The following is a 24949-nucleotide window of genomic DNA, read 5'->3' on the forward strand; positions in this document are numbered from 1 at the left end:
AAAAGACTGTTATTTACATCACGAATTCAAACACTCTAGATTGAGGAAATGCCAGATTTATGGTTGCCTATGAGTTCATAATTCTCTTCCTTTGTATCTAATTTGTGCGAAGAGTCGATCATGTATCCTGTGTTCGTGGAAGAAAACTGTTCGTGGTAGTAATTAAAAGAGAACTAGAAGGCGCACAGCTAGTCTACTGTTTCAGTGGAAAGCAGTGCTTCCCCCTTTGGTGCTCCCAGGAAGGAAGCAAAAGCTGTGAGCAAAAAAACCCACGTATTACCAGCATGTTTAGCTTCTCCTGTTTATCCTCAGTCTCAGCCATGAGAGATACCCATATATTGCAAAGCATGTTGGTATCTTGCCTTCCCACCACCTCCTCAGCTGGGTGTTCCCACTAGAAAATCAATGCTCATAGCATTTCATGCAGAATCAGCTTAGAAAGTTCAGGAATCTGAAAATTCTCCTCCTCTTCACCTCCTCCCCTATTTATTTTATGTTGTTTGTTTAAGGCTGAATTTGCTCAATGAGCACCTGCCCTGTAAGTTTTGGTAGCTGCACGAGGACTGCTTTAAGTAGCTATGGAAGACCATCCTTGGGATGGTTCAACCCCTGGGACAGTTCAATCTGCTGAGTTTCAGAGGCTGATGCTAATTTTGTAACTGATACAACTCAAAAAGCCTGACATTATTGGGGAGCTTTAAATGTATTGTTATTTTAATAACTTCCTTATAATGGAATACCTTTTAAAGTAGCATGCTAAATTATATTAAAATTCTAATAACTTTGTATTTGAAATACCAGCATTGGGTTTTTGTTTGGTTGATTTTTGTTTGTTTGTAGCTGTCAAGAATGAATTTGCTAGTTAAAAACTACATCTTACATCTACTTAAAACCAAAACGTTAAGTCCAAATGCTAAATCTGGATATTAGAAAAACAAATGTTCTAGAAATTAATTTGCTGAGTCTGTCCATTGTTTTCTCACAAAAGAGAGCAGGGTCAAATTTTGGTTTTCTTCCAGAAGTTGCTCCTAATTCTTTGCTGTTCAATATTTTTCTTAATTTGGATTGTATACAAGGAGTTGATATGTTTTCCAATTTTTGGAAAATTAGAAAAATCTGAAGTAGGGGGAGCACTTCTAATAAGGACAAACAGTACTTATAGCTTTCCTTTGTTCCCATCAGTTCCCTGTTGCTATTAGCATCATTGCAAACCTTGTATCCAGTTGTATAAGTATTGAATTGGTAGTTGTTACCACACCAACAGACCTACCTCTCATAGAAATGATTTTGTTTTTCTTTAACTGGCTGTGTGAATTCCGGTTAGTCTGCTTGACTCTGTATGCAGAGCATCAATTTTCTGGGTAGTAAGACCTACTGGGATCATATGTATTTTCTGGAAGTTGTTGGCTCTCCCCACCTGAACTGAGTATCTGTCTTTAAAAGAACAGCGTATTTCATGTCCATAGAGTATTTCTTCTAGTCTCTTGCCTGGCTTAAAAAAAAGTAACCCACTCACTATATAAATACACACACACATATATATACATATATATTTACAATCCTAATTCAGCTGTAGTCATGGCACCAGAAGAACAACCCACACTTCATCACTGCCCTCTGCCTGGTGTCACTTGTCTCCCTGGTCTGCTAGCTGAGCCACTCGTGAGAGCTCTCCCTAATCCAATTCGGTCAAATTGAGCCATGTTAGGAAAGATTTGTTATTTAAATTGCTTAAGCTGATCTGGCTTATTTTGACTGACATGTTTAGGTAGTTCTTATATATGCAGCTCAGCCAGAAGATTTGAGAAGTGGTTAATGTCAGTAGGATGTGGTGATAGACTGAGGACATGGGTAGCAAAGAGCAGGTCTTTTACAGGTATGACCAAACTGGTTGAGGTGTGCTTAAATACAGCCTGAGATTTGGGAACCTGCTCTTCTTCATGGAACTCTTTGAAGTCTACTGGACCGTTTAGAAAGAGAAAACTGCCCGACACCAGTTGCTTTCTGAGTGGTCCTATTAGCCACAATTTCACCCAGAGCCACTTAGCATACATTGGCCAAAAGGCTTTGATTGTCCACTTTTGAACAGCTCCTACTGGCATTTTGAACTAAAGTGCAGGTCTCCCTCTGGTGCCTACTTTGTTAAAAGCACAAGATTTTATAATTGGGCTGCGCAATTTAAAACCAACTGTATGTAAAGAGAAAGGTATCTTTGTAGTCGTGGTAATAACACTTTGGAGAGTTCTGACAGTAACATTAGGCAGTAGACTACTCTTTTTTTTTTTTTTTTCTTGTGTTTCATAGTGCTAATCTGCACATAAATTCAGTGTATTCACTGTCAGCTGCAGCAGTGCTTGTTCTCTGCACTTCTAACTGTAAAATCTCCTATTTTGGGAGGTATTTTTTTAGCGGATACATGGAAATATAATGGGAGGATTTTTGCCAATTCCTAATCTTTTCCACTTCTCTAACAATTTCTTTCAGCTGCTCATTTTGGCAATTGTATGACCACTGGTCAGTCTTATACAACTGGATGTTTTCTGCTTTGGTGGATTTCAAGGTGTCATGATCAAGATCTAACTGAAAGCCCTTTCCCTACTGATGGAAAGGTTTAAACCTCAGGCATTGATAGGAGCGCACCACTGCACATCTTCCCAACAAAATAATATAAACTGTTGCCATCCCTGAGGGAGGAATTTTTCATTTGAATAACTTCCCACCCCGAAGCCTCTGACCCCTTCAGAGAGTCCTGCTTTACATAAACAGCCCTACAGTTCACAGCTATCTTTGTGTACATTTTTCTTCCCATATTCCCAAGAACACAGAATGCAAGTGTTTCTGAGACATATCCTGGTTATGCCAAACTTCAAATGAACTGCATGTGTTTTGGACTTAGGTACCTTCTGGTTTGTACCTTGTAGACTTTGAATACCTTGACAGCTTCTGACACGAGCAGGCAGTTCTCAAACAACCATAAATGATGCATGTGACTCAGTTCAGCATGTGGGTACATCCAAAAATAATCTGTTTTATAAGTGCCCCAAACAATTGTCTAGAAATACACACATAGAGAATTGTTAATGTTTTGGTTGCATGCTTTTGTCATCTTTTGTTGTGAACGAATGTATGTCCAAAGACTTCCCCGGTGTGAGAAACAAGGCAACAAAAAGAACTGATTTGGAATGCGCCAGTATGAGCAAGGTCAAGTTGATATGTAGGGATGATAAACTGGCAGCAGCCACGCAGCACTTTGCCTGCTTGATGCACTTGTACAGAACAGCAACCGAAACCTGCTTTTGAAGGCTATCTTAGAACAGCTCTGCAGGCTAAGCTATTCACAAAACCCTGCTGCTCTTCTGAGGTTCAGAATGCCTGTCTATGGGGGGATGAGCTGCTAGCCCCCAGAAGATGCCAGGCAATCTTTTAATTCCCTTTATGCTTTACTAGTCTTTGGAAAACTGCTGGGGAAAGGGATCATCAGGTTCTTTGGGGGTTTTATATGGGAGTGATGTTGGCTTTTATTCTTCAACCCTGCTGAGAGCAAACTAGTGTTTCTCTGTCCGAGTGTTAGGCTGTAGTTAGACGGTACTGCAGCAAGAATGATGTGTGGGGTGGAGACATTTGGTGGTTGTTGTTGTTATTTTCCAGTGTGCTCTCTTCCATTATGCTGGCTCATCTGTTTTTATGGCTGAATGTTAAGCAGGTCTAGAAATTCAGCTAAAATGTAAATATTACCTTCATCTGCTTCTTAGTAGAATTAGTTACCTGAATAAGCACAATGTGCAGCTGTGAAACAGCGATGCCTGCGCAACAGTGACTGGAATAAAAGGGAGCTTGAAGAAAAAATGTCTCTTATTTTTATAAAGATTCTTGAAAGGAAGAAAGTAAATATGAACAGAGAGCAGGTCATAATATTTTTCCTGCAAGTTGCTGTTAAATGGCTTCTGTTCATTCACACTGTAGCAAATTCTCAGCGTGAACATTTGGCTGTAACTGGCCTTTGTGTTGTCGTCTTCTCCCATATTTTTCTGATTTTATTTTTTTTTCCCATGGAAAACAAAGTGTTGAAGAAGCTCTTTCATACCCTCCTATTCAGCTTTCAAAAGAAATAAACTGTGCTTTGTAATTGCGGTGCTATCCAATGCAGGTCAGCGACCTCATCTAAGGGCACATCTTAGAAGACGATTACTTTTTCACTGCTAGCATTTAGTACCTCTTTAAATTCTGCCCTTGAGTTTAGATATCCTTGCAAAGAAAGGCAATCTAGGTCCCAGTGGTAACAGATATAATGTGAAGAGGTGGTGAAAGATTACTTGCAGGATTCTTCTATTTTTCAGAGGTATAAAAATTGTTTTATCCTGGAGGCTCAGTCAGATGCTTTATGAGGCTTCTGAATCTTACTCCTCCATTTCCTTCCCAAGGAAACTTCCTTTCTTTGTGTAGTTGTTTTGTCTTTAACGATTTGTTTGCTTGTAATCTTCCAAGGTGTCTTTGAATCAGAGAAACCCTAAAAACGCCTTGTTTTCAAAATGCACTTGGGTGCTCTGTAAGAATATTGCTCAAGAGGCCCTGCCATTTCACTCCCTGTGATCTTCGTAGTAAAATAAAAAGGGCACTAAAGATTAATGGAAGCTATCCAAATTTCTGTCAGCACCAGATGATAGGAAAGATCAGTGAAATATAGTTCTGAATCTCCCTGTTTACACCTGCTGTATGTTGCACTACATCCTTAGGCTGGGAATCTCTGTGAGGACTGTACTGCAAGGCAAGTGAGTTAACGTGTATGAATGTTTTCCACTGAGTTCAGACATTATGAGTGGCTGGTGGGGCTAGGAGGTGTTCAGAAGCGTATATTGCGTCATCATAAAGATATTCCAAAATACCCAACTTTTTTCATGAGATCAGCAATGTCTTTCTGGAAGGCAGTACTTAAACACAGTGATAGTGTTGTCTGTTCCACTGTGGGAATAATTCTTGTTCAACCTGAGGAAAAAAACAAGCTATTGGTGTAGAGTACTGTTTCTCAGATAAGTCTTTTCCCTAATTTAATTTGTTCAGTATTGCTTAAAATCCTTTTAAGCATATATTGAAGTCACCCGTATCTTGAGTTTTGGATTGACCTCTGTGAAGCCCAGGTGTAACCTGTAATCTGATCATGTCTCCTTGGCATGGTCTTCACTGGGTCTTAAGCACATTCCCACCCTTCTTTGAGCCCTGACTGAGTTTGGCCATGTGTTAGGACATAGTTTCTAAAATCAGGGTGCTTCTGAGCATCAGCCATGCAGCCATCTTAACATCTCTGCTTAAGGTACTTTAGCCCTGCAGAATAATAGTATTAATTCACAGCATGTTTCCTACTTTTCTATTTGGCCATTTTATTCTCACTCTCAACTCCAAGTCTCTTGGAAATTTGTCATTGCATACAGTGCTACAAACATCTTGTCGTTTTTTATGAAGCTACTGTTGTACTGTATTTTCTACATACAACCTTTGCATCTTTTGTTCTAACCTAATCCTCACTTTCTTTTTTCTTGGCTCCTTTCACACTGTTCCTTCTTCCCTTCTGCTTGAATCACTACTCCCAAAAGTTATTTCCTTGAGCCCTTATTAAAAAATATCATCAGCTCTGCCACCTTGAGAACGAGCACAGGGAGGGATGGCGAGCTGTCTTTCAGATGATGCTGTCTCACAGAATGTACTGCTTTATTGTTACCTTCTGTTCTCTTGTCCTCCCTACCCTCTCCTTCCTTCTTTTATTGTATTTTAAGACTTCGTAGAACAACTGTGTAACTAAGCACTTAACAGCAAGTTTTCAAGTTGTTTGGCAGGTGCCAAGCTGAGCATTTTTTTTAGAATGCCTCTGGTATAAAAGTACTATCCGTTTCTTCTGATTTTGATTAATTACTGGTTGTGTGCAGTCAAGTATCTTGCAAGCTGTGTTGGTGTGATTGAACCACACCACTAAATGCAATGCTTGCTGGTTAAACATGAATGGATTTACCTTTGACCCTTTGCTCTCACACTAATTTCACGCTAAATACAAAAACATATACTGTTGTTATTTCCATTGTATCTGGATCTACCGCTAAGGAGAGTGTTTTGCAAACCATTGAGAGTAAAGTAAATACTGGTGCCTTGCTAAGTGGTAGGATATTCCCTTGTTTTCTGAAAGAAGTCAAAGCCAATCCCGCAACATCTACTTGTGAGGAAAATGTATTTTCAAACAGTCTTTCAGACTGATTTATTTTTAAAAAAATTAAGAATTTAAATTCAAATAATAGTTTATTTTTGGTGCTTGAAAATATATGTATGTGAGTTTCAGGACGGAAGCATTTATAGAGACATACATGTATTGGTACATGCAAGAGAGCATAATGATTCCCAGGCCTGAAAATGGTTATCTGAATGAATCCTCACATACTGTACTTAGGACTCTTCATGTTCCTCAACATACTTCCTTAATTAAGCTGCTCATTTCCTACATTCAAATAGCTGTCCCCAGCTGTTGCACATTAGCAAATCCTCACTACTAGTCTAAAAAATTGGCTGAACTGGTGGTTTTTTGTTCTGAGCTTAGAATTTGGTTTAATTTAGCCGGTGTTTTCTACTCTAACGTCTTGTTCTTCTGTAACGTATAACAGACAAGGTATCACTTAAGAAAGTAGATGTCTGAAAGCTAAATCTGAGGAATTAAAAAGAATCTCTTTTTTATTATAGAAAAAAATATAAAACACTGCATATTTTGCTGCTGGAGAATTGTGTCACTGAATCAGTCACAGCCTGAGCTTGAGTAAGCTTCAGTTTTTCATAAGCAATTCCTTCCTCGAAGTAAAATGGTAGCAAACTTTATTATAAAGCAGAGAGATACCTCATTATTAAGGTTTCTTCAGTGGTATCAATTAATTAATGTATGGGAAGCTAAGAAAACATTCTGGACTTCAGAAATCAATGTCACCTATTCCTGTCTAAATAAAATAATAGGTATGATAGGAGTCGAGATATTTAACTTCCAAAATCTTGATGTACATAGTTAAAAACAAACCAAACCAAACCTACAGTTCCCCGCTACTGATGATTTTGTCAAAACAGTTTCTAACAAAATCGTGTTAAATAAATAAAACTAAAGTATTCATGTGTATAACCTCATCTTACTTAAATAATAGACTAAAATAGGTAAATTTTCTATGTTGTAGCTGAGTTTTTGTTGATTAAAAAAAGAAAAAAAATCATGTCAGCATTAAGTACCTTCCTATAATTTAGCATATTTTCCTTAAATCTTTTAGAATTAAGAATGGTGCACTGCTGGACTGTATACCAAGTCAGTTAAATACTTTCACACCTTTATCATTACAGTAATAAATGTGAATAATGTATCATCGTCCAGTCTGGTAACATCTGCCAGGTTTAGTTAAAGATGGCATTTATCATTCCAGCTTAGCAGTACCTATCAATGAAAATGAGCCTTTTGATATAATGTCAGATGCAGATACTGTTAAAATGTAAAAGTCAAGAGAAACAGAAAACCTTTATTTAAGTCAGGATCCAAATCTGTAGTGGTTTTAGTGTTGTTCGCTGGTTTGGGGTTTGTTTTTGTCCCCCCCATCAAGTCCCTTTTGCTGCTCCCACACCTTCACCTTTATTCACTCACATTACCTTTCCTATGTTGTATATCAGGGAAGGAAGAACAGAGCAAGCTGAATAATAAAGTTTTTATACCCAGGTTATAATGAAGAGGGGAAACAGAACAGAAAGTGGAATATTTGGAAGGTGCAGATACAGTTGAGGGCAGTGAGCAAAAAAACCATAGAACGAAGGTGGAGGAAGCAGCTCTCACTAAACTGATCTGATTCATTTCCATTTTGGTGGCAGAGAGAATTAAAGCAGGCAGGAAAGAAAGAGGGAGCAACTCTGAGTTAATTTGCTGAGTGGATGGATGAAGGGGGAAGGAGATATATTAAAGAAGAAAGTTGAGCTTAGTTGAAAAGCGAGTTGAGGTATCTGAACTTTGGTTTAGTGCGTTTGTAACATCTGAAACATAGATTTATTTTCTCTTTTTAATTTGGCTTTCTATTCGGTGTGGTTTGGTTTCCCTCTTATTCTCCTTATGTGATGGTTAGTCTCTGTTGATCGCTAACGCTTACAAAGATAAACCAACAAAAGAAGGCAACACCAAACTCATTCAGGTAATTCAAAAACGCGAGGGTGGAGTTAACTACCCAGACAAGTGCAGGATGACTCATGAGTCAGGAGACTCGTGGTTTGAAAAGGTTGTCAATTACCCAGGGCTGGACCAGTGTATCCAAACAAAAGGAGGTGGGGGTTCAAGGTGCAGTTCTGTTGCAGCTTTCAGGCTGAGCTGAGTGTAGGTAGATCTTTGTGGTTTCCCTTTCGAGCCATCTGAAGCTGCAGTTTCCTGTCGTGTTAGTGCTGCTGGATCTCTTGGGGAGGCAACTCAGAAAAAAGGTGAGTTTTCAACCGAGCGGTGGGATGGGGGGTAAAACGTCCCCGAATCCTCTCTGAGATCAGATGAACCCCAGCACTGTACCAAGGGTCTGTTGCAGAAGTACCTGAGTGGTTGTTTTGAAACTTCCCTTGTAAGAAATCCAGAAAACGAGTGGATGACTTTGTTAAATGACCTTTCCTAAGGCTTTGCTGAATGTGTAGGAGTATTGCGATACTTTAGAGTTCAGCTTATCTTTAATAGGCTCAGCTATTGGGAGGCAATTGATGGCAGAGAGGGAAGGAAGAGAAGAGGGAAGATTAAAAACAGGCTGTAAGAAAAAATACATTGTGACAGTGGAACACAGTGTTCTATGACCCACTACAAGAAGTCTTTAGACGTTTTGGTAACGGCGCAAGAATGGTTGTGATTGATTATCACGGAGTGGTGCCATTTCTGCTTATAGTCGTTGAGTTTGTCAAATCATATCAAGATGAGAGAGCTTGCAATTGCAGGGAAGAGCCATGTTTAATGGAAACTGTATCTAATGCTAGAAAAGGCCATAAAACCCAAACGCAAGGTTTCTGAGATGTATGTAGCTATTCTTTTTGAGGAGGACTTTTTGTTTTTGTCATCGAAGTAATTATAAAAAAAAAGAAAAGAAAAGAAAAAAAAGCCTGCTGTCGGCTGAAAGAAAGAATAGAGGAAAAATAACCCTGTTATTTCACAGAATGGCTGGCTTTCTGTCGAATAAAGTAATTAAACTGATTCGTCAAGTGCTGCAAAATCCCTGTAACTAATACGAAGGGTTGGAAAAGGGTAATAGTGAAACTGTATCTGCCTGTTTCGGTGATCACAGAGTACACTGAGTTGGAAGGGACCTACGAGAACCACTGTATCCTACTCCCGGTTCCACACAGGACCCCTCATATTGAAACCCTGTCTGAGACCATAGCCCAAACGCTTGAACTCCGGCAGCCCGGGGCTGTGCCCATTGCAGCGGAGCCTGTTGCAATTTTACCTCTGGTGAGGAACCTTTTCCTAACCCCCAACCTGGGCCTCCCACCACGTGGCTTTGTGCCTCTGGTCCTGTGGCTATCACCAGAGAGGAGGTCAGCGCTGCCTCTCATGAGGAATTACGTTTATCTGCAACATTGCGCCTCATCGGTAGACTGACATTCTATTTCACAGCACCACCGCTGAAATTAATGTTGTGTTGGCATAGGTTAGCATTGCTGCCATAGAAAGTGGGAAAGTGTGTGCTCTGTCATATCCACGTGTATGGTGAAGCTTTTGTGCTAACGCCACAAAATGGTACCTGAAACAAGCCTAAAGTTGAAAATGCTCATTTTATTTACAGGGACGTTGTTAAGGTGGATCTGTTTCCCAAGCTGGTTCTTTGTATAGTATAAAAAACTGCCAAATTCTGTGCAAGAGAAGACTTTATAGATGTCCAAAGAGCAGGGACTACTTAAAGAGGTGCTTGCTGGTAGCCATGCTGGGAGAAGAGTGCTTTGTGTTTTTAATGCACAGCAGTATCAGTTATTCTGGGATTTAAAACATGTTTATAGAAATATTTTCTGTTGTTTTAATTCTGAAGAAAAGGCTCTTCCATTATCATGTGGTTCTGGCACTGGCATCCTAGCTATGTGATTGCCTGAATATCAGCTTGCTTGAGGGCATGCAAATTCACATAGATGGAATTTGTTTGAGCTTGGGGCAGGGAAGAGGATCACAGAAGATGGCAGGACTTAGTTTTCTGGAAGTAAAATGGAGTGGACTTTTTTGAAAATGGTGGGATGGTTTTTCTTGTTTCTTGGGGTGTTTTATGTGCATATGTGTGTAGTTTAAGCTTTTGTTTTCCTTGTTGGGAGTGGTGACCTGACTTCTGATACATCAACTTATGTTTTGCCACTGTGGCATATCATCTTCAGCGTTGTATTTTAAGGACTTCAATATATTATTTACCCAAATGAACCAAGATCTTATTTCTCCCAGAATGCATTGAGAATTCCATCTCTCCGGATTCCTATGTGGAGTAGGTAGGCAGGATGCCTGTTTAGTATCCCATATATAGGAATCCCATAATCTTCTGATTTGGTATCATCTAAAATGAGTGAGGAATTTAGGGGTTCAGAGAGGAGGCCATTCTGTCAACTCTTGTTAATGAGGTTTTGAGTTACATTAAAGCAAAGTGCTTTGAGTTACTTTAAGTAACATGTTGGGATATTCCAATTGAGATCAGACAAAAGAATTAAAAAGTATCTGATTTTGTTTTTAATTTTGTTTATTGGGGAAAATAAAACTTTCAGTGTGAATTGAAATTTCCAATGGAAATTGAATGGATTTTATGAAAACAGCACTACCGTTAAGAAAATATTTAATTTGAAAAATTCCTGACCACATTTAAATGTAATAATTGGTTACATTTGTCAGTTGTATTTTCAAAGCTGCCTCTGTAATTCTGACTCTAAACTGTCACTGGTCTGAATCACACAGAACATAGGGGAGGGGGTACTAGTACAGTTCAGGTGCTTGACTTGCTGATTACCTTGGCTTTTTCACTAAGCTTCTTTATCGCCTTGTCTTTCTCCTTCTGAAAAGCACTGAGTGGCATTTGATGCAAGAGGAACTCTAAGCAAAGATCCACCTAGGTAGTGTCTCATCTTGAAATACCTGTGGTGGATGCGTAAAGAATAATAAGACTGCACTAAAGTGATTCTTCCTTTCACATACCCTTCTCATAATGGTAAACAGTAACTGAAATGTTTCCTCAAGTAGAATTTGTGTTTGGCGATTAGTAATATATAACGGATCTATTGTTTGTAGGTTTGCAATCTACAATGCAATGTGGCAGTGTTCTATAGCTTTATATAGCTTAATTATTTTTTTTTTTTTCCACAAGATGCCCCCTGCCTTCCTCCCTGCTCCCCATCTTATCGGAAATACAGGAAACGTTTCCTTTTCATGTTCTTATTCATCATTTCACGTGCCTCTTAATCTCTTTAATCTCTTTCCCAGACTGAGGAGTCGGTCTGTTTAGTTGTTCCCTCCTTGGAAACAGTCATAAATTTCTGACCATCTTGTCATTTCTGATCATCTGACCTTAAAGAAAAGAGAGATGTAGAGTACTGCACATGTGATTTGTACAGCATTTGGGTTTGTACTGTGCCATGCTTGAGGCATTCAAGTAAACTTCAAAATGTTTATTAACTCATTTAGTGGTTTTCCACTTTGGACAGAAGTCTGGTCCTCAGAATCAAAGTTTTCATATTTGTGATGAGTTGATTAAACAAGAGGGATCTGATGATGCTGGGAAGTACAAAAGATGTTCTTTAGATTTTTATGTGGGAGAGCAGCAGTGCCATTGGTTCTAGCTACATTAGCTAAAATGGTTAGAGAAAAAATATGAGACAAAAGCAAACAGGTCACCTGTACTCATGGGGTTCTATCTAGAGACTGTGAGACTTAAAGCTTGCTTCAGCAAAGGACTCATTTTTACACAAAGAGTGGCTCAACACAGCAATCCAAGCAAAATATGAGGGGTCCAAAAAAGAAGCCCCTTGAAGAAGTTTTCATTAATTTCAGTTATTCTCATTTTCACTCTCTGGAATTGGCTCCAATCTCCTTCATTCAAATTAAATTGCTGTGATTATCTTTGTTGTATAGTTGCATAGTGCAAAGTAAATCCTCTCCACCAATATGCAGAAACAGAAGTGTTTTCAATTAAGTGTTTTTAAAATGGTAAATAATACTAGAAATCAGACTTCCATAATCAGTAACTTCCATATTGTTTCTCCTAATTTTATCTTAATTTGGTTACAGCTTTTAATATTTTAAAATTTATTTTAATTTTTTTTAAGTTACAACTTATTGCAGTTTGTTGGAATGACTTCCCTAGTTTGTGACAGTATTTTGACTTCTGTATTTCCTTTCTCCCTATCATAAGAATACATATATTATCCTCCTTCATATTATAATCTATTCAACATTGTTAGCTCCAAATGTTAGTAAGTGTACTTGATGATGTGGAAGGACTGTTCATCATATTATCAAAGTCCTACCTCTTATCCAACCTGATGATCTCATCTAAGAAAAAATAGTAGTAAACACTTCATTGTAAACATATTTTGCTTTGGAAAAACCCTTTAAGTGAAAAGAAAACCCCAGTGAATCTGATTTATTTATTTTTATTTTTCTTTCAGGGGAGGAATGGTGATGTAGACTGCAAACTGGATACCTTGATCTAGACAGGATACTGGCACTTGGAAAGCTGTGAAGGTGTAAGAGTCAGCCTGCACAACTTATGCAGCAGCATTTTAGGATGCAAGGAGGTAGACTAAAACAGTTGTATTAAGGTTAATGGCAGAAGAAGAGTTACATTTCCTCTCACTCCCATCATGTTAAGTTCAAAAAATTAAAAAATAAAGAGGGGCGGGAGCAAAATGAATGTGTACATTAACTGTAGGTGGTTTACAGAAGTGTATCTTTTTCATATCCTGTCATAAAGTGAGTGGTAGAGTGGTAGGTAGTAAATATCTCCCCCTCTCCCCCTCTCCCCCTCTCCCCCTCTCCCCCTCTCCCCCTCTCCCCCTGTCTCTCTCTATATATAATCTCCTGCAATAGGTTGAGGTACAGTTAGCAGAGCATCTCTAAGGTACATCTCATAGATGCATGTAAAATTCTTTAGAGGAAATAGAAATCAACAGATTGCCTTTTGAAAACAATAATTCCTCTTCATATGTAGTGGGAACTGAAATTAAAATTTCACATTCATCAGTGGATTTATCCTCTAGTCTGTTTTGCTTCCTTTTCTTCTCACTCTGGTAAGATGTCACAGAGTTCTGGAAGTGTCAAGAAGAATCAGTTCATTCAGAAATTGGCATCTGAATACCACTTTTTTCTTAACACTTGACTTAAAGGTTAAATGCTTTTCTACTTTTGAAGCAGTTATGCATAGTTTGTTGCTTTTGTTTTTTGGTTTTTGGTTTGTTTTTTTTTGAACAGAGGACTTGAATAAATATTCCAGTCTGGCCTTTGAATAATTATTTCTAAATGTTAGATGACAACTTAAAATGACGGTATGCATACAGAATGAAAATAAAACCTTTGATCTAACGCTTTTTGTGTTAATGGAGAGTACTGATACATGCATCTGCAAAGGTCTGGAGTTTAAAATTTCCTTTTGTAGATTAAGATGGATTCATTTTTACCTATCCTCTGTCTTAGCTGTTAGAAAGCAAGACTTCAAATAGGCAGTCGGGTTAGGAGTACATAGAAGAAGAGGCCAAGACCTAATCATTTGTTTAGACATCTCATTGTGCTTGATTACTGGGAAAAGAGTCATGTTTTAAGGCAAAGGGCTAAAGACTGCATGTAGAAAAGCATTTGAAGGAGATGGACTTTCCAAAACATGATAATGTCCTCTTGTAGTTTATGACTATTCATAAACTAGGAGTAAAAGATAAACATATGCAAGCAAGGAACTGAAAGGTTTAATTCGTATCCTTCCCAGTGTTCTCGAAAATGTAATTAATTTTCTTTAAAAAATCTTGAGCACGCATAGAATTATCTTCAAACTTTTATACAATTTGTAGTTATTTTCATGTATATAAATTCAGCATTTAGTCTCCAAAAGTAATGCATTCTTTCAGGTATCTTCTTAGAACTGGAATAATGGAGATATGGGACTCTGGGTTAAATTTCCTTTGTTCTTATGACAACCCTTTATAAACAATGCTGCTTCCAAACTGCAACAATTTTCTCCATAACTCATATTTCAGAAAAATAACTCACCATTGCTGTTTCTATGCTAACTTTTTATTTCCTGGCTTTTCTCCCTGCCATCATGTGGGCATATGATTCCACAATAAACTAGATCAGACCAAACAAAACTTTTTAAAAATATATCATAGAATCATAGAATTACTCAGGTTGGAAAAAACCTCAAAGATCATCAAGTCCAACCTCAGGCTAACCATAGTATCCTAACTCTAACAATTCCCTGCTAAATCATGTCTCTGAGCAGCATATTTAGTTGTAGCAGATCCATCTACAAATTTAATTTGTATGCACTACATTAATACATCCTGGAAAGGGAAGGGACCAGATACATTCTTCACAGTAACTGAGCTAAGCTGTTCCAAATTCAACAGAATATGAAACAGAGGTGTTTGTTCTTGTGGATTATAATTATGAGAACACAGCTACATTTTCTTAAAACCTCATCTGTTGGGATAGGGCTTACATTCCCTATATGCATTTTTTTAATAAATGCATTTTTAAAATAAAACACTAATCAAAAATGTTGAAGGAATTACTAGAGAGAATTTAACTAAATTGGTTTGTGCTGTTTCAGATCCAGAAGGTATTTCTCATGTCGATGGTATGGCTAATATCTCTCAAAGTGGAAAAATACAACTTTCAGGTCATGATTTAAAAGTGGGTGTATCTACTGCCAAAGTATCAAAGGCTGGTGCATGCAGACTTATGACAAAGTACAGCAGTTTGGTCATAGTTTCCTGGAAATTCCTTGAGAAATTAATTAGTGCTTTTGATTGCATCTAAACTCTGCTTTTGTCTCGGAGATTTGATTCTGCTCTCTGTATCACTATTGTAATGATTATATCTATTCATTTAGTTTAATTTTTGAGTAGCTGTAGAGATAAGACTTAAGTTTTGTTCTGAGTAGAACTAACTGCACTCTAAAACTGTGCTAAAGAATTTGAAATGATACCAAAAACTATTGTGAGAGATCTTTAATCTGCAAAGCATCTCTTTTAAAGGTATGTTTCAAAAGCTATTCCTATTAGCTGTTTTTCTTAGTGAGGTGATACTAGTTATTGCCAACAGATAACTAGATTCATTATCAGCACCTAGAAGAGAGAAAAATACCTATTTTTATAGGAGATCCCAAATTCAAAAGATTTTCAAAACATCTTGCCATTTATAGAAGCAGATTCTTTTTGCAAAGATTTTACAGCATAAAATCTTTGGATGCAATGTAATTATGCAGTCATAATGCTAGGAATCAAGACAAATATGTAGGGAGAAAGCAAATCTCATCTATCCTTCCAATTAGAACTGAAAGAACATGAAATAAAATTTTTTATTTCAGCATTACTGTAACAGTTCTATGACAAAAGGATAATGCCATATTCCTGGAATTGGATGGCTTGCTTCTAGATAAATTATTTCTATTTTATACAGGCAGAGATTACCAAGTTTAGAAATCTGGAAGACCAACATGCTAAATCTTGCCTAAGCATTTCCTGAATTTGAGGACTTGTTTGTGCAATGAAACCGACAGGAATTACTTGTGCAGAAAAAGTGTTTTATGAGTTGGTAACTTGGGGAATTATAACTCCCCCCCTGTTGTCTCTGCCATACGATGAATATTTCTCAGTGTAGGCAATCTGTAAATAACACTGATGTTAAACTGTAAAATTTTCATGTAAATTTTTACTTTTTTGTGCTATTAGTTTGAACTTTTTTTTTTTTTTTTCCAGTGGAGAAAGGGGAAAGAAACAAAAATGTCATATGATAAAAGCAGCTCTAAATTGAAAAATGTTCATATTTAGAAAGCATATTTAAATCCTTTTTAAATATGAAAAGTCACACTGAAGGGTAAAATAAATGTCAGTTTGTATTACATGCCTAGGTCTTTACTCTCCACTGTTCCATTATTGAATTCCTCTATTTCATAAACAAAGAGGTGAGACAGTCACTTCTTCTCTAGAACCTGTACAATGAAAAAATAATAATTTTAGATCTGTTTGTAAATACTATGCACGCAACTAATGCAGAAATAAAGATTTGGGGGTAACTTTAAATACTTCAGACTGTTTGCAAGCACTCGCTTTACCACAAGCAGTTGCATAGGTAAAAACTAAATACTATACTTTTAATTAGTTTATTTTTAATATAGAGAGAATTCTTCTGCAGAGTGCTTTACTTCAGTGTGAACACTAGAGAAATTAGTAAGAGCTTAATGTGCTGTTACGGTGTAAAATGATGAGGAAAATAATCTTCAAGGCATTATTTGGACAGCAGGCTATGATGTGGGATTAGGGAAGGCCTTGCAAATAGCAGCATCAGACAGGGACAAAAAGGGGGAAAGCAATAAGGAACAACTGAAGAATAAGAAGAGACTGAAGGGGACATGGTGTGAGAGAGACACTAGAACATTTATTTTCCTTTTTTCCCAAGAACTACTCTTTTAAACGGATTGAGCATTATCTTAGAAGTGAGTGGAATGAGTAAGTGAGGAAGTACCAGAAGCCAACACAGGATCCATTTCTGGTGGAAAATGTAGAAAAATATCTTCTTCCTTTGCAACACAGCTTGTAGTATTTCTCTTGCAAATATTTTTGTAGTAATAAAAGAATAATGACAGATCATTTTATGTGATGTCTCTAAGAGTGGGGCACTTGAATGTAAGTAGAGAAGGATATTTGTGCTCTGGAAAGTAACTCTTAATGTCTTGGTGTCTTAAGACTGAACTTCACAAATATTAGTGCCGTGTCATTTCTGGCTAAAATAAAATTTTAGCCATGGTTTAGTTTAGGAAGAGGCCTAAACACAGACTACAAAGAACACTGGTAAAATCACCAGAACAAATAGCATAGGTTTCTTTATTTGCAATGCCACCTCAAAACACCTATACATAGTACTTTTTATAATCAAGAGTACAATGGCTCCTTCATACTAGAACCAGTTTTAAGATGGTGTGCCCTGGGAAAAATATGAGTAAAAATAACAAATGTTTGGGCTAACCTTCTCCTTTTTGTTACCTCTTTCTGGAAACGGAGCATATTTTTCCTTTTTTTACCTAAGGCTTTTCTAAAGGTTTTTAGATCTTATATGCCACTGTCCAACCCTAAAACATTTTTCCTGCTGTTTCTGTTGCCATTGCCACAATGGGGAATTTTAAGATTGGACGGCTTGTTTAATTACCTCATGTCTGCATATTCAGTTTAATTTCTACTGTCATTTTTTTCATGCATATATGAACAGTGAAGTGGATAGAATCAACAAATTATGGAGCTTAAGACAGTGTGTGTTATCATAAGACAATAGAAGATAATCATATAGGCCTCAGTCCCTTTAATTCAGGACCCATAGTGTGTAACATTGAATTAAAAGTTTTTTAATATTAGGAAGTATTCATTGTGAAAAAGCAGTGATACATTTCAGAAAAAAAAATCATAATTATTAGAAATATAATTTCATGTAAATAAAACCAGGAAGAGTTGTGTGTTTAAAAATATTAATAAAAATCAACTGTGTTTTATGTCTGATTGGCATGTTTAAAGGATGAAAAGGTAAGGTTTAGGACACTCCTTAAAGTTATAAATATTGGTGAATTAAAGAAGTGATTTGAACAAATACATTATTGGAAAGCTTGTCTTCCAAATGTGCCATGTGCAGGCCAAGTAAAAAGTAAATAATGAGCTGAAGATGATAAAGTCCTTTTTTAATTACTTTAAAAAAGTACAAATTTTAGGAACATCATAAAACTTACTTGTTGTTACAAATAAACATTAAAACCTTGCAGCTTGCAAGAATCTTTGCCAAGCAGAGTTACCAGCAATAGCTACTGTCTGTATATCTTTATGTGTATCCCATAACTGTTCCAAAAGACAGCAGAAAAGAGAGTGGAATCACAGAAGCCACAGTGGTATTAAATAAGAAACAAGAATTTGGGTTTATACCAAAAGCTGGGCAGATATGGAGAGACATGACACCTAAAGCAGAGAAATGCCCGTTTCCTACTTTCCAAGGAAAACCAGATCATGTACTAATAAATCCCAGAGAGTAACAGCATAAGATCTAATAGGCATCTGTACAGCATTGAGGCTGACTAATTAGAGGAAATTTTTTTTATCACCATCTTTTTGAGACAGGGTTAGATCAAGTACTGAGTGATGTCATGTTAACAGGCAGAGAGACTGGGAACTGTGCTCCTACAGCTCATTCATCTAGGAGATGTTGAAACAGGAAAGGAATACAGAGAAAGCCAGCAAGGAATGTTGATCTTAAATATGGCCTGGAACTGTTTAGTGTGTTTTTTGTGTTTGGAAACAAAAATGTGGTTGTAGTCTTGTATCCAGATGCTTGAATTGTGTCTTGTGGAAATAAACTTTTACTCCCTGTTTATCTGTAATCTTACATGGCAAGGGTGAGAGAAGTCTGGTAATATGAGTAAGATGTGTGAATGTTCTGTCTTCTCATATCCAGTGACTCCAAAGAAAGCTGTCTCTAGTCAACTTTATTTAATGTAAGCACCTCAGGACCTCCAAGAGGAAATAAATACTAAATAATACCAAGAAATAATAAATAAAACAAATAAAAGCCAAGCTACCAAGTAAGATTCTGAGAGCTTGCCTGAGGCCTGATGTGCCTTCTTACTGAAGTTTGTCAAGTGATCTACAACAGCAGGCTCCTCACTGTCCCTTCTACAAGTAGGAGGCTGCTGGAAAGCCTAATTTGATTCTGGTCTGTAAAAGTAGAATTAAGGATTTGATAAGTCAAATGCAGCATACTAAGTTCCCTCTTCAGCCGTCTTGTGCTTTTCTTTTTCTTGCTTTTCCTTGCTATAGCTCCTGTTGCAAAAGTTTACTTAGGCACGACAAACGTTTGCAGTCCATTTGTGCTGTGACACCTCTCAGTAAGACGCTATTTTTTAATATTTGTCAGTCATTTGCATTTGCAGAGTCTTTGTAATTGAGCGCTGTTGAAAGTTCTGCTTCTCCTGCTTTGGTAGCTTGTATCTGCTGCCTTGATATTTTATGATGAATGTTTCATCTGCTACTCTATGTTATTCTTCCAGATGCGTGACAGTATTTCTATTGGCATTTTCCTTTAAGTCAATTATAGTCAAGTTGTTGAAGCTCTTACTGTGAGATAGCTTGAATTTATTATTGTGTTTTCCCAAATTGTCACATCCCAAAACATGATCATCTTTAAGTGAATTTTCTGTTTTCAGAAAACTACCAATATACATTTCAGTTTTCTCCGTTCTTTTTTCTTTGGGACAGTACTGCTTATGCCAAGTTTGAGACCTGTGCTATTCATGTCTATGAATGGTATTTTTCAAGGGACCATTGAGGAGTTACTTATACAGTGATACTCTGTTTGTTGAATGTTATTGCGAGGCATGAAACTTCCTAATGTGCCATTTGAGGAATTTCCTGTGCAGCCCGGGTGTGGCATATGCCACTGCCATGATTCTCAGACCATTTACTTTGATAAGATTGTGGTAATGATTTTTGTCTATAGTCTGTGTAAAGGTTGTGGATGACTATCAGTATTCAGGTTAATGGTAAATTATGAGCTTGATCAGAATACATGCATTTTCATAGGCAACTTCATTAGAAATGTCTGCAGAACTAGAACTTTATGTGGACTAGAACTTTACTATTCCCTAAGGGTCTTAATTATCAATTGAGTGCTGCAAATAGCTGCAAAGTTAGCTCTTGCATGACTTGTGTCCAGGAATCCTAAAAGAATGAGCAGCCTTTCATCAAAATAAAGCTTGGAAGAGGGAAAAGTCACCATGTTTGTTTTAACACTGTTAGGTTTTAGAAATAGGGTTGAGAATACACAGTTGTCTTTGTTAGGCTGTCAGTATGAAGGGACTGCTGGCATTTTTTTAGACATTTACCTGACTGCAGATAGTATGTACGAAACTTCACTGCACAGACTGCTTCCTCAGAGGGAGGTTGAGGCTATCAGGCCCTCAGTGCTGGTTTGGAAGCACAGTGGCTTCAGGCTGTGAAGTGATGGTTCAGTGTGAACTCTTCCTGCTGGTTCTGAGTGCCAGAAGGCACCCTGGTGGGCTGGCTCTGTTAGCAGGCCTTGGGCTGTATCAGGCATCTGCTCAAAGCTATCATGGAAGTCACGCTAGAGCTCAATTGTCTACTGTAGCTGGCTGGACAAGAAGACAGTAGTCAGCCCACATCTAATCCATTTTTAGATGCTCATTTAAGTCCCATTTGTACACGGGACAATTTCTAGGTTAACAAAGTGATTGTTCACATGTAGTATGATTAGCTGTGCAAAACTGGTACTCGCTATATCTAGTTTCAGTCACTGAATTAGGGAATGTCTACATGAGAAATGTGGCTCAATAGGAGAAAATCAGTAGAGTGAAAGAGCTGGTGCTGTGGCCCTTACCCCAGTGCATTATGTTGTGCAGCAATTTTTCTTGGACTAGATTTAGTAGAGCTTCTTAGGATCAAATATCCATGCCACAACATGTGTTGAAACTGATCAGAGCTGTTTTGCTCTTGGCCCCTTATTCCCTTGGTGCTGAAGCATGTTCTGTGCATCAGAATCACCTTTTCTAGTTTGTATTTCTCCCAAAAGAATCAACAGCACTTATATGAAAACTAGTCTGTGAACTGTTGCATAGTAAGTGGGAATGGTGGCAGGTGGAAAAAAGATTCGCTTCTCAGTTACACTGTTGCTCTGAACCAAACATAGCCTCAAGCTAAGAGAACAAGGTCTTCTGTATTTCACAGGCAACAGAGGGGATGAAGTCAAACGGATTCTATTCTGTTTACCTTTAAATTAATTTAGTCTGACACAAACGTGAGGACATAGAGAAACACCATGGGAATGGAAAATGAATTTATGATTAACATGGCAATGCTCCTTGAATATTTACTTGCCCACCTATGTGTTTATTTTGCTCACCTTGTCTTTTTCCCTCTATTGGAGGTGCTGTATCTTTACTTGAATCTTTTCAAATTGTCCATTAAATTAAATTGTTTTTAAAGATATGCATACACATGCATTTTCATTATGCCTTTCTCAGAGTTTTTAAATGTGCACAAATTGCAGTGTTTGGGTGGAAAACATCCTTTTGAATTTCATCTTTATTTTGACCTGAACTACAAAAACTTTTATCTTGGATTAAGAGTGCATAGAATCAACCAGGGTTTGACCACAAGGGTCACCATGTTCATTTGGTGCACATCCAATTTCTGAGTGTAGCAGAATGAAGAGGTTACTGCACCCGTCCTGCTCAAAGGTGTTTGTTGTCCCCTGCAGTCTTCTTAGATGTGTCAGAAATACCGCATAAGTGGCTGTTCTCCAAACCAGTTATTTCAGGATGCCTACATTAGCTCAGGTATTCTTAATATCTAAACCAGGTCACTTTGACAGAGCAACGTTAGGTAACAATTGCACAAGGAGTTATGTGGACAGATGGGGTGGAGTTGATGTCTATGAGCTTGGCAGAGGGAGGAGCAGTTGCAGATGGGCTGTAAATATGACCATTTTCACCTGGCACAGCTGTAGCCAGACAGGACTTTTTGATTGCAACCATATCTTATCTGTTCTGTTTTAAAGTGTAAATGCTGTTTATTTTGTTATTAAAAGCAGTTCAAACAGAAGTATTTCCTTCCTCAAAGAGAGAGAAAGCAAACACTAATTAAGTCTTACCACATTCATGGAAGTAATGGAAATTTACCATTTTGCAGATGGGAAGTCTCAACTATAACCGTTGTGTGTGAGATTATAATATGGATGTTGCAGTGTTGGATTATACCTTAGAGCATGGTGTTCATTTTCTGTCGATTTTTGTGCTGGCTGAGTTTCAAGTGTAGTTGATGAATACTTCAAGTGGATAAAGTGGGATACGTTAACTTTTGCCACCCAGATTGTTCTTCCCTTACAATCTTTTTTTTTTTTCTCTTTTAAATCATTTTCTTTCTTTCTTTTTTTTCTTTTTTTTTTTTTTTTTTTTTTTGATTCTTCCACAACACTTGAAAACTAGATTGTGCTGCCAGTATCCGCTGCTAAAGAACCTTTTAAGAACTAAAAATAAATCTCACCCTGTGGCAGAAGGCACTGGAGGCTGTAGAAATGGTAATTGGCAAGAAGTAGTTGTCACCAGCATTTCTGGTGTGATCTTGGCCTAGGATGCAGTCTTGTGCTTACCTGGTGCTTTGGGGCACTCTGCCAGTTTTTGGCTCTCAGAACTCACTCGTCATAGGATCAGGAAAGCACCAGCTCAGCTCCTCAGTAGCAACAGGGGATGAAAAAATACTGCCTGTTTTGATGTGGCTTATTTTATCTGTTTAGCTGTACCATCAAACTGAGCCGCAACTGAAGTGTTAGGAAGTAGGAATTTAGACTAAGGATGGACTTCTCTGCTGAGTTACATTCTTGTTCATTTTAATATTTGGGTGTAAGTTGTTAGTATATTTCAATGTAAGAACTAGAAGTGTCTTGCATTATATTCCACATCATGTCACCACTGTATAATATGGTAGAAATGTATGACTTGGCCAAACTATTTTTCTGTAGCAAAAGAGGAAAAGTACAAGTTTATAGTCCCATTGTTGCTCTGAAATTGAATTCAAATATTCCTGTTCATTCCTGCATAACCCTATTTCACAACTCTGCGTACTTTGTGGAAACGTTCCAGTCTTCTCTTCCCGAACCTGGATGAGAAACATTTCTGTACCTGTTATTGTCAGCAGAAGTATTGAAGTAGAATATTCCTGAGCAGCTTTCCTAGTGGCTTGAAGGCAGTTTAATTAAGTGGAGCCAATTGAGAAAGTCCCTCAATAAAACTGTGAAAACATGTGATGAATTATGTATAACAGGTCAATTGCTATATAACAGGTCAATTGCTATATTTTGGGGGTTTTAAATAAAACAGACAGAAGAAAAATTAAACAGCGTCATAAAAATAAATAAAAAAACTTTAAAAGAGCATTATCAAAATGGGTTTTGTTGCAGATTTGGACAGTGCAGTGAAGTGTAACAGCTTTCTGTAAGCATTCCTGTTTGCTCTATAAAATACTGGGTTAGCAATGGATTTTTGCATCTCTTGTTCTAAGGTTCATCTGTTATCTCTGCAAGGTGTCTGGATTTTTTTGGGTGAGAAGAATGGCTTCCTGCTTTAAAAGGATGTGCCCTTAAAGGGTGGCCTTCCACTATGTAAAACTTTAGTAGAACTTTCTGCCCAGATTTCGATGCTGTTTGGATTGTCATGAGGATTTCCTGGCAGAAAATAAAAATACCTTGTCTGGTTGCAGAGATCTTTCTGCGAATCATATTTAGAAAATCTATTTCAATGGGTCATAAGAAAATTGAACAACAAGCAAGACCAACATGGTAACTTTTTTTTTTTTTTACAATATCATATAAGGTTTATGATTCATGAGTTTATTTACTAATTTAACATTTCTGACTTAGTACTTGAAGACTTTTTAACTCAGTGTCTACATAAAGGAAAGGAAAGGTGTATTTCTGCAGAGTGACTTTACTTATGGTATTGTTTGTGTTAAGAAGTACAGTTTAGTGGGAAAACAGTAGTTTCAATAGTGAGGTATTTTTTAAACCCAATAATCACAATAAAGTCAGTTTTAATATGTTTCAGTGTTGGGACAATTTATATTGTGTTCCCTAAAATGTTTTGAATTGCCAACACTATGCAACTGAGGAACAAGGTAAAGGTGCAACCAGTCTGACAGTTTGTGTTTGTCTTTTTTTGTTGTTGTTTTGGTTCTTTTTAATACCAACACAAACAGAACTGTGTAACATCCTCTTGGCGGGACAGCATAGTACAACACTTGTGAGAAAAGTGTGAAGTTCCAGGAAGCACAGTTATTTTGCTTCTGAAATTGTAGTAATAGCAATCATTTAACTTCACCGTTGTAAACCATGCAGGTCAATATGATTACTTGCCACATAAAGAGTCAAAGCTGAGGGTGTACTGTTAAGAGAGTCTGTTGTTGAGAGTGACATGATTCAGAAGTGACATATGTATCTGTATTTTGCCTCTGTCCTTCCAAATTATTCTGTAGATGCTTCATTCTAATGCAACTCCAGTAGATTTTGCTAGTCTTCAGAAGTTATCCTAGGTATGCGTGATTGTTGCTTGTATGCACGGTCTTTGCTCACAAGGTGCTGGACAGCCGGGTTAGGAGGTAAATTAATAAGTGCTAGTCTCATCACATACCTCTTCCCCCTCCTTTTTTTTTTTTCTTTTTTTCTTTTTTCCTAATAACCAAAAGGGAGATCGAGTTTGGAAGAAAGCTGTGTAGGTTCCATAACTGAAACAAAGTAGGCTGGAGGATTTAACAGAAGGAGCAGCCTGGAGGGGAAAAAAAAAAAAAAAAGTTTAAAAAAAAAGTGGGGGGGAGAAAATCGAGAAAATCCAGAGTCTAGCCTTACACTTGGATCTCCATTTCTATGAAAGAATTCCCTCTCTGTTGTGGCAGTAAGACTGACAGCAAATTTGGTGCAAGGCATGAGCCTCTGTCCCTGCAGCTGCTGCTCTCTGCCCTGTCTGCCTTACCCCAGTGCCTGAATTCCTCTACACCATGGCTCCCATGTGCAGTCGTAGCATGTGCATGCTTAATGCTGGTGACATAAATACCATCTCTATTTACAGATAAGTGAGGCATGGTAATTGGTTCAAGTATGTGTACTGAAGTCTCTGGCCAAAACAAGTTCTCTGTTTTCACAAAGTGAATAGCCTCTAAAAAC

The 24949-nt window shown here is 37.6% G+C and overlaps 1 protein-coding gene across 6 annotated transcripts in view; it reads left to right on the forward strand.

The window, feature by feature from the left end:
- Window positions 1-24949, forward strand: part of CDYL (chromodomain Y like) — a 99828-nt gene that overhangs the window by 20638 nt on the left and 54241 nt on the right. For 2 of the 6 annotated variants that reach the window (XM_015854619.1, XM_015854620.1), the window contains one exon: window positions 12646-12774. The exons of 2 other annotated variants lie outside the window; for them this stretch is intronic. The gene's annotated coding sequence lies outside the window, so the exon portion shown is untranslated. The remainder of the gene's footprint in view (window positions 1-12645; window positions 12775-24949) is intronic. 2 more of the 6 variants (XM_015854621.1, XM_015854623.1) reach the window with 1 other exon arrangement.

Source organism: Coturnix japonica, chromosome 2, assembly GCF_001577835.2.
Source record: "Coturnix japonica isolate 7356 chromosome 2, Coturnix japonica 2.1, whole genome shotgun sequence".
Classification (NCBI taxonomy): Eukaryota; Metazoa; Chordata; class Aves; order Galliformes; family Phasianidae; genus Coturnix; species Coturnix japonica.